The sequence below is a fragment of the Gymnoscopelus microlampas genome (assembly GCF_963454915.1).
Source record: "Gymnoscopelus microlampas genome assembly, chromosome: 23".
In the NCBI taxonomy this organism is placed as follows: Eukaryota; Metazoa; Chordata; class Actinopteri; order Myctophiformes; family Myctophidae; genus Gymnoscopelus; species Gymnoscopelus microlampas.
The window spans coordinates 13,764,288-13,773,701 of record NC_139960.1 but is presented as its reverse complement, the minus strand read 5'-3'; positions in this window follow the sequence as shown (position 1 = coordinate 13,773,701).

Here is a 9,414-nt window from a genome sequence, read left to right as displayed (position 1 = left end):
TTTTTGGTGGGAGCGCGCCCTAACAGAGTATTTCTACATGATGGTATTGATACTTTTACTTAATAAGTAAAACATTTTAGCACTTTTCCCACCAATGCTATTTTCCACAAAGAGATTTGGTGTAGAGGTGGGGGGGGGGGAAGAGCTGACCAAGTACAGAGCCAACCCCTGTCAACTAAGTCTTAGTTTACGTTTTAGTTTAAGTATAGAGGGTTTAAGTTAAGTGGTTAAACCTTGGTTCATGTGTGGTCTCCCTTTCGGCGCTCAATTTGAGCCGGGTTTGTGACAACGTGGGGGGCCGTGGCTAAGTAGGAATGTTTAGTTTTGCAGTGTTACACACCTTTTCAGTTTATTTGACAAAAGCTCTATTCTCACAATACCAAGTATTACCTGGGGAACTCGTGTACTGTAATTTAGAAATTAAATTACCCCCAACACATTTGTTTTGTGCAACACAGTCACATGGGATGAGCAACGTCTGTATTTCACCCAGTGGTGGAAAAAGTACTCAAATGTTTTACTTAAGTAAAAGTATCAATGCTGCAATTTAGAAGTACTCTGTTACAAGTAAAAGTCCCGAATAAAATAATTACTTGGGTAAAAGTACAAAAGTATTGGCATCAAAATGTACTTAAAAGTACCAAAAGTAAAAGTACTAAAATGTTTGAAAATAGCAGATCTACAAGCTCACAACGCGTCGCAATGCGACGCATTGTGAGCTTGTAGATCGGCTATTTTCAAATAGCCTAGGTATAAAATAGGGCTAAAGTGGTTAATGTCTGTTTTATAATGTAATAATGAAGAGCTGCAAAGTAACTAGTAACTAAAGTTTTCAAATAATTGTAGTGGAGTAAAAGCCAATATTTGTCTCTGAGATGTAGTGGAGTAGAAGTAAAAGTATAGACAATTGGAAATACTCCAGTAAAGTAAAAGTACCTCAAAATTGTACTTAAGTACAGTACTTGAGTAAGTGTACTTAGTTACTTTACACCACTGATTTCACTTGAATATTGAATATACTGACATAAATATGATCCCCCGAATATGATTGAAATTGCCAATGTGCCGTGTGACATAATAATAATAATAATAATATTATACTTAAATAAACATTATACTTTTCAAGTCATATTTATTTATATAGCATATTTTCAACTTATTGTGGGACAGGAGGAGACTACTCCAACTTTCTTCATTATAATATCTTTTCAGCACTTACAATGTAAGTGTTACATGATACTAACCATGATAGTGACCATGATACTGACCATGATACTGACCATGATACTGACCATGATACTGATCATGATACTGACTGACCATGATAGTGACCATGATACTGACCATGATACTGATCATGATACTGACATGATACTGACTGACCATGATAGTGACCATGATACTGATCATGATACTGATCATGATACTGACATGATACTGACTGACCATGATAGTGACCATGATACTGATCATGATACTGATCATGATACTGACTGACCATGATACTGACACGATACTGACAATGAAATGACACTGACAATAATACTGACTATGATACTGACATGATACTGACCATGATACTTAAATGACACTAACAATATTACTGACCACCATACTGACAAGATACTGACCATGATACTGACCATGATACTGACATGATACTGACCATGATACTGACATGATACTGACATGATACTGACCATGATACTGACCATGATACTAACATTATACTGACCATGATACTTAACTGAAATGTACGTTTTTCTTCATAATGTTTTCCACATTGTGTAGTTTAAATTCAGTTAATTTGTGTTTATTGCATTCTATTCTCTCTCTCTCTCTCTCTCTCTCTCTCTCTCTCTCTCTCTCTCTCTCTCTCTCTCTCTCCTATTTTATGGCATCTTTGAGTCAAATGTTTTATTAGCGCATATAGGTCAACGTGTGTACCTCTATTGTTATTTAATGTGTTGGGCTCATTACTGGTAGAGGTGTACACCTATTGTATAAGGTGTAAATGGGCCTATTTACTCATGTCTGAAGGCTGTTGTAACTGTAAGCAATTATTTGAAAGGAAACCTAAGCACTAAAGTCCCTTGGTAGTCCCAGCCAGGACTAAATGTCATTTTTTTCTCAATGTAGAAATAGAAGAAAGACACAGATTAATTTGCTCAGAATGTGAAAAAAAGAACATTGCAGAATAAAACTATTCCAAAGGTGAGAAATAGACAGAGACATACCCTCCTCATGCTCTCTTTAAGCTATACGGTAGGAGAGGGAAGAGCTTAAGAAATGTACATATTAAGCAAAGTAATCTTTTAAGCATTACATGTTTTGTGATTTCCCATTTTAGTTTTTTTTAAGCTTTTTATTTTTTTGGTGATTTCCATTGTATTTTAGTTTTTCTTTTTTAATTTTCTATTGATTTTAGGGGGAAGTTTTTGTTCTCCCATCATTTCATATTATAAGTTTGTATTCCACAGCTGTTCTAGTTTATTGTGGCATTTGCCCTTTATTTGAGTTAAAGTGTTCATTCTTGTTTTTTTTTTATCAGTTTGATAGATTTTTGTTTTTATTGAGGCACTTGAACTAAATACTTTTTAGAGTTCAGATGACCTTTTAGAGTTTAAATGGAGTGCAAACAAAAACAAAACGTGTGTTCAGACTTGACTGATTCCTTTAGGAATATGCCATAGCTGGGATTGGGGCTAGCAGTCTAAACATAGCCTTACTGTGTTAGGTCACACATGGGGTTGGCTTTCCCGCAGTGTGAGAGAATTGAAGAGAATGAGGTGGAGGAGGTTCTGCTCTGTTTTCTGTCTTTATGAGTTGTGTTTACAAGCAGTAAACCTTAAGGTACTCTGACGCCAAACACAATTCCTGTGGTTTGGTAGAATTCTGGGCTGAGAGCGGACACCCTGGAGTGTATCCGGGTGCAAAGGAACCAGTACACACAGGCTCCCCCTTATCCACCAAAATAACTTTGGTTCTAGAACCATTTCCGTTCTAGATTCTTGGAACCTCGGTGCTCTCACGGAACCGGCAAGATATACAAGCTCATATATGAGCTTGTAGATCTGCTATTTTTTGAAAAATCCTGAAAATTTGCATATATAACATTGAATATATATAACTGCTCCTAAACCGTGTTTTTCTGAGGCACAGAGGCAGAATAGACCACGTTCCCACTGGTGACTAAACACAATGAATAACAAACATCATGAATTAAATGTCCTTGTTGGCAGCCATTTGCTGTCATATTTTTAAGTGTCCATGAATTGTCCATATTATCAATGAAATTGTCCATATCCAAGTTGCACACACAACCCAAACAACAATAACAATCATTATACAGACAAACAAAATAACAGGTGACATACCGTGTGCGCCTTCAGCCCAGAACATTCAGGAGTTGTTACTGTACTTTTTTGTCTTATTTATCTGTATATATCTTCTTTTATATTTTGTAGACTCTTCTTGACAGAAGGAGCTCCTTTCACCTCAGAAACCCTGTTAGTTCCTGTTCTGCCCTGCTCAAACCCAACAGGTGAAGTCAATGTTGCTGTGATTAGTGTCACATGATATCTGCCCCTTCAACAGACCACAGTGCAAAGAACTGTAGATGGCACTATCTTACACTATATATATATATAAATGTTGGGATTTAGAAAAACTTAAAAAATACATATTCAAAGATTTGACAAGAATGTTCATGTTTTTTTTTTTAAATAGCAGATATACAAGCTCATAGCGCGGCTGCTAGCTTGTATGATAGAGTAGGTTTTTTCCCTATCACCCATATGTATAGATACTTATGCATGGCAGAAACATCACATCAGTATGTATATAAAGTACCGGTAACTTTCATCAAAGGCGACAAGAAAAAAACCAGACTCAGGACACAGGCAGCCATTGGATGTAACGAAAGTCTATTATTCAGAGAGAGAGAGTAATGGAAGGTTACAGTATCAGCAGGTTCACGCATCATCGGTCGTCGCCTCTCTCTGCCTTAAACAGAGAAAGCCCTGGACTTTAACAGCGTCCAGTAACATAAACATATGACATCATTGAAGATACATCAAGCGTCCAGCCTTCAGAGGGGTTATCCTGCTATTGGTGGATAGTGATGATTACGTCGTCGTCAGATGAGGATGATGATGGTAGATGATGAAGATGATGTGTTGACAGTTTATCTTTGAACAAACAGCGTCCACATGTCTCGAACAACACATTGGCCTCGGCACTGACCTGGTCACTGGTCAGTGATGACTTCAGTGGCGCTGAAGGAATTGTTAGCAGAGAAGAACATCGAGATACAGTGTTCTCAAAACAACTGATAGCCACAGAACGCCTGTAGCTAGTTTGACCTTGCATAGACAGAGACAGGAGAAATAGGGTACATGACTGAATTTAGGCCAATATGACAGCATTATATTAATTTGACATTTAAAGCAGTTTTAGGGCACTAGACAAATTATGATCAATCAAAATAACTCCATCAAGCCTACATCTTATCATGATTTGGATAGGGTCAAAGGGCAAGTTGATCAAGTCTTGTACCTTGTGACATTATTCAAACCAAATCAGACACAGACAAACCTTACAGTGACTAGGTAAGGACACAGAGATTTCAAATGACTTAGGGGCAAAAATAAATGGTTAGTTATTCAGATAACATACACATTTTTACTTCTTCAAAAGGACTGTATAATTTATTCAGATATTAATTCAAAATTGTACTTCTTCAAAAGGACTGTATATAATGGTTATTTATTCAATTAGGAAGCAAAACATGGTTATATTTCATGACATTTTAAGACACCACACCAAAAAAGTTTTCCCCTTGCAACTTGCAAATAACTTTATTATAATTCAAAAAAATCTCAGCTAATGTACTGTCCCAACAAACCTTTTCAAAACATGTTTAGATTAATCAATTTTCAGCACCGTTAATGACATTGGCAGCTTAGAGATAGAGTGAGAGACAACTGGCCAGTCTGACAATTTCAAATTGAAATCTGACAAGACACCTACGTGTCCGATCCGATTCTGTGCATGTCCAGGAATAGAAAAGTTACCCTCCTCGTTGTGAAGCTGCGGTCCAGTGCTTTATTTAACAAGTTGACCTGTAGGTCCAAGTATTTGAAAAATGGAACGGTACACTCCTGATACCTGTATTTATTACATCATTTTACAATTTATTTAGGGAAAAACTCACGTGGAATGGTCTTAAAACTCAAGAAATACTTTCCGATTGCATCATGTAGGCATGGGGGCATCAAACATCTATCCAAGACATTAGTTGAAATCTGTAAGATAGATGGAAATCAAATTTACTGTTTGGCATGAGACCTACAGTTGACTATAGTATGAAACAGAGTTTAAAACAGTTTGGAATAAAATTAAAGTTTTAGCCCTGTATGTCACAATTAGCAGGTATTGTGACATTATTGTTGTCCAGGAATTGGATTAATGGAGTGGCTTACATTCTCGTTCTAAAATGAAACAAAGACAAACAAAGCACATTAAACATTTAAATCAAATCATTCATCAAACTCCCCTCTATTTGACACTCATATATCTGTAATATAGTGTGTGTCAGAGGACGAATTTGTTGATGAGAAAGAAAAGAAAATCAAACTGAAAATCAAAAGAAAAAAATGAAAAAAAATCATTTTTTTTTTTTTTAAAGTTATAATTAAAATATTTAAAATTAAAATATAACAATGAAAAATAAGGAATAAACATCTTTGTTCTGAAGAGTATATTAGAGTTAGGTAAAGTACACCAAAATAGATGGAAATTAATTTTTTTCCAAAAAGAGCAGATCTACCAGCTCAAAAAACTCTTAAGTTAAAATGATAAAATATTTTCAAAACTTTTAAAATAATTCAAAATGACTTTATAATAAACTTAATATTATAGTTAATTTTTTCCAATATCGATATTAGAACATATTGAATCGTATTAGGGTTAATTTAACTGAGATGGGTTGAATGGAGTTGAACTCTATGGAGTAGGTCGTTGCCAAGCAACGTGGCAGTTAGGATTACGAGAACTAACACTTCCTGTAAGGTATTATGGGTAATGTAGTTTTAGAGACCAGAGTGGTAAACTAATTTTAACTGACTGGAAAATGACTGAAATTTGGACTAAGATTGTTATAGAACGAGCAAGACAGACAAACGCGCATTCACATTCACGCATGCCTGCATAGCTGAATCGCTCACACACATAGAAAAGATAAGAGAGATAGAAACTTTCACCTTACGCTCTCTCACTCCCTCGCACTCACACACCGTAGAAGACAGACACACTGGCGGACCCACAGAGAGAGAGAGAGATAGAGAGAACAAAAAACAATCGTTCATTAATACACACAGACATACCGAACCTAGATATGGTCGCGATAAACTAAATTTGGAATGAGAAATATTTTACTGACTGGGTTCAGTATAGGCTACTTATTAGTTTAAATTATATAAAAAAATATTTAAAAGAATTTAAAACTTGGAATTTTCAAACTTAGGATTAAGGCAAAATATATTCACTGGTTCAAAGGAATATAAAATGTATTATTAAGGCATTTAAAACTTATTGTTTAAAGCTCAACATATTAAATGGATGGATGATTTAACCTACAGTGGTCAAAATAAAACCGGTCTGTGTTCAATATATATAACTTTGACTGGTGACAGAAGAAATCAGAGAAAAAAAATATATATATTTAACAAACCATATAAGACAAAACAAACAAACAAAAAAATGTACTGACAAAGTAGTAAAACACAAACTTCAAACGGACTCGGGCCGATGCAGAAGTTTCTGAATTACAAGGGAGGCAACCTGGCAATGCCGTACGGGAGTATGCAGCTGCCTATTAATGTTTTGTACTCGCGGACTGGGGCCGATGGGTGGTACTAACATAGAAATACAACTGCATACAAATGTGTTACCTGTAGCTAACAGGTAATATGAGGCCAGGGGAAGAGCAACGCTGAAGTACCCTTGAACAGCTGATTTGAGACCCGATAAGGCGGACGTTTTATGCCTGTCTATCTAAGGCTAGAACAGTAGACTAGAACATTAACCCACATACAGCCGATAGGCAGTGTGTAAAGGGGTGGCAGGGGTTAATCTTAGGTCAAATATCAGTATAGAAGGAAAAATGAGTACATTATGACAAACCTGAAATAGTATATATTCATGTAGGCACCACACAGACAACCCCCTCCCACCTAGTGTAAAACTATTATTAGATAAATCTAATCGAACCGAACACCAATGACGTGATAAAGTGGTAATTCGAGGTACAAAAAAAATTATCCATATGTTTATATATATGGTCACGAATACATTGAAACACCCAAGTTTGGATTGTGGGTTATTTCTAGATGCATTTACATAAATATATATATAAATAAAGACAAATAACTGTAAGTAACAGCTGATAGCCAAACATCAGTGTAAAAAAACGTTGAGGATGGATGTGTCTGGTGGTGATCAATATATACAATGGACAAGCCAGAAAATAAAACAACATAAATAAAGACCACTGTATTCTAAATAAGAGGATAATTTATGAGACATTCAGGGAATGTCCTCCCAGGTGATAAAACATTTTTACTTGACTGACTCCCTGGCGGAGCTGTGTTAAACAGTAATTTAAAAACAGGCTGATAATTTATGAGACAAATCGTTCGGTAAAGACAATAAAATAAAATAAAAGGTATACTCATCAGATCAAGGTTCACAGGGAGAAGTTACGTGGAGATCCCAATCACTGGACCATGGTAAAATAAAATAAAAATATATACATACCGAATCAATGGTTCGGGGATCTTGACTCCGATGGCTGGACCATGTGGAATTTGAGACATGTGGAGAGTCAAAGGGCAAGTCCAAAGGTCCAGCGATCGCGTCCAGGTCCAAAACAAAATAAATAAAATAAAAAATGTGATACTGTTCAAAGATAACCTTCATCTGAATAGAAGTGATACATCGTTACACCCAAGGCTGGTTCGTTTGATACGTATTAAAACAGGGGAAGCCAGGGGAAGAGAGTCTGACCGTACAGTTCCGGTCAATAGCTCAGTTCCCCTCGTCCACCCTGTTTCAACCATATCCGGCTCGAAGGACCAATTGATAGAGTAGGTTTTTTCCCTATCACCCATATGTATAGATACTTATGCATGGCAGAAACATCACATCAGTATGTATATAAAGTACCGGTAACTTTCATCAAAGGCGACAAGAAAAAAACCAGACTCAGGACACAGGCAGCCATTGGATGTAATGAAAGTATATTATTCAGAGAGAGAGAGTAATGGAAGGTTACAGTATCAGCAGGTTCACGCATCATCGGTCGTCGCCTCTCTCCGCCTTAAACAGAGAAAGCCCTGGACTTTAACAGCGTCCAGTAACATAAACATATGACATCATTGAAGATACATCAAGCGTCCAGCCTTCAGAGGGGTTATCCTGCTATTGGTGGATAGTGATGATTACGTCGTCGTCAGATGAGGATGATGATGGTAGATGATGAAGATGATGTGTTGACAGTTTATCTTTGAACAAACAGCGTCCACATGTCTCGAACAACACATTGGCCTCGGCACTGACCTGGTCACTGGTCAGTGATGACTTCAGTGGCGCTGAAGGAATTGTTAGCAGAGAAGAACATCGAGATACAGTGTTCTCAAAACAACTGATAGCCACAGAACGCCTGTAGCTAGTTTGACCTTGCATAGACAGAGACAGGAGAAATAGGGTACATGACTGAATTTAGGCCAATATGACAGCATTATATTAATTTGACATTTAAAGCAGTTTTAGGGCACTAGACAAATTATGATCAATCAAAATAACTCCATCATTGTAGATCTGCTATTTTTTTGTATAGCCAAAGAAATCAAAAAATGACACAGATGCGTTCCCGGTCTGAGCAGAACCATTGTAATCAAGGATAGGCTACAATACATCAAGAACAGAGGCCGGTGATGTTTACAGCCTACAGATAGATAGACCTTATTCATTTATTTATTTCAAGGGGGAAATTCAATCGTCAATGGCAGTTACAGTTGGTTTCCCAAAGGAAACTTTGCATGCATTTTTTAAATACAAAATATGAAGGCTGTCAATCCGTTATGAATGGATATGTGTAGCTACAGAATATCTAAAGTGGATATTAAGCTGATTTGTGTGTTTTAGATACACATGCACGCTTCGTTTGGATATATAACTTGGACGATTGCTGCTGTTTTACGTCGGCAACGCATTCATGACAGATTACACCCCTTAGAAATGTATATGACATTACTCACACTTTCATTGCACGCGAGCGGAGAGGAGGATTACTGAGACGGATTTAGTGAGTGACTCACTGAGTGAGTGACTCACTGAGCCTACAGTGTGTTC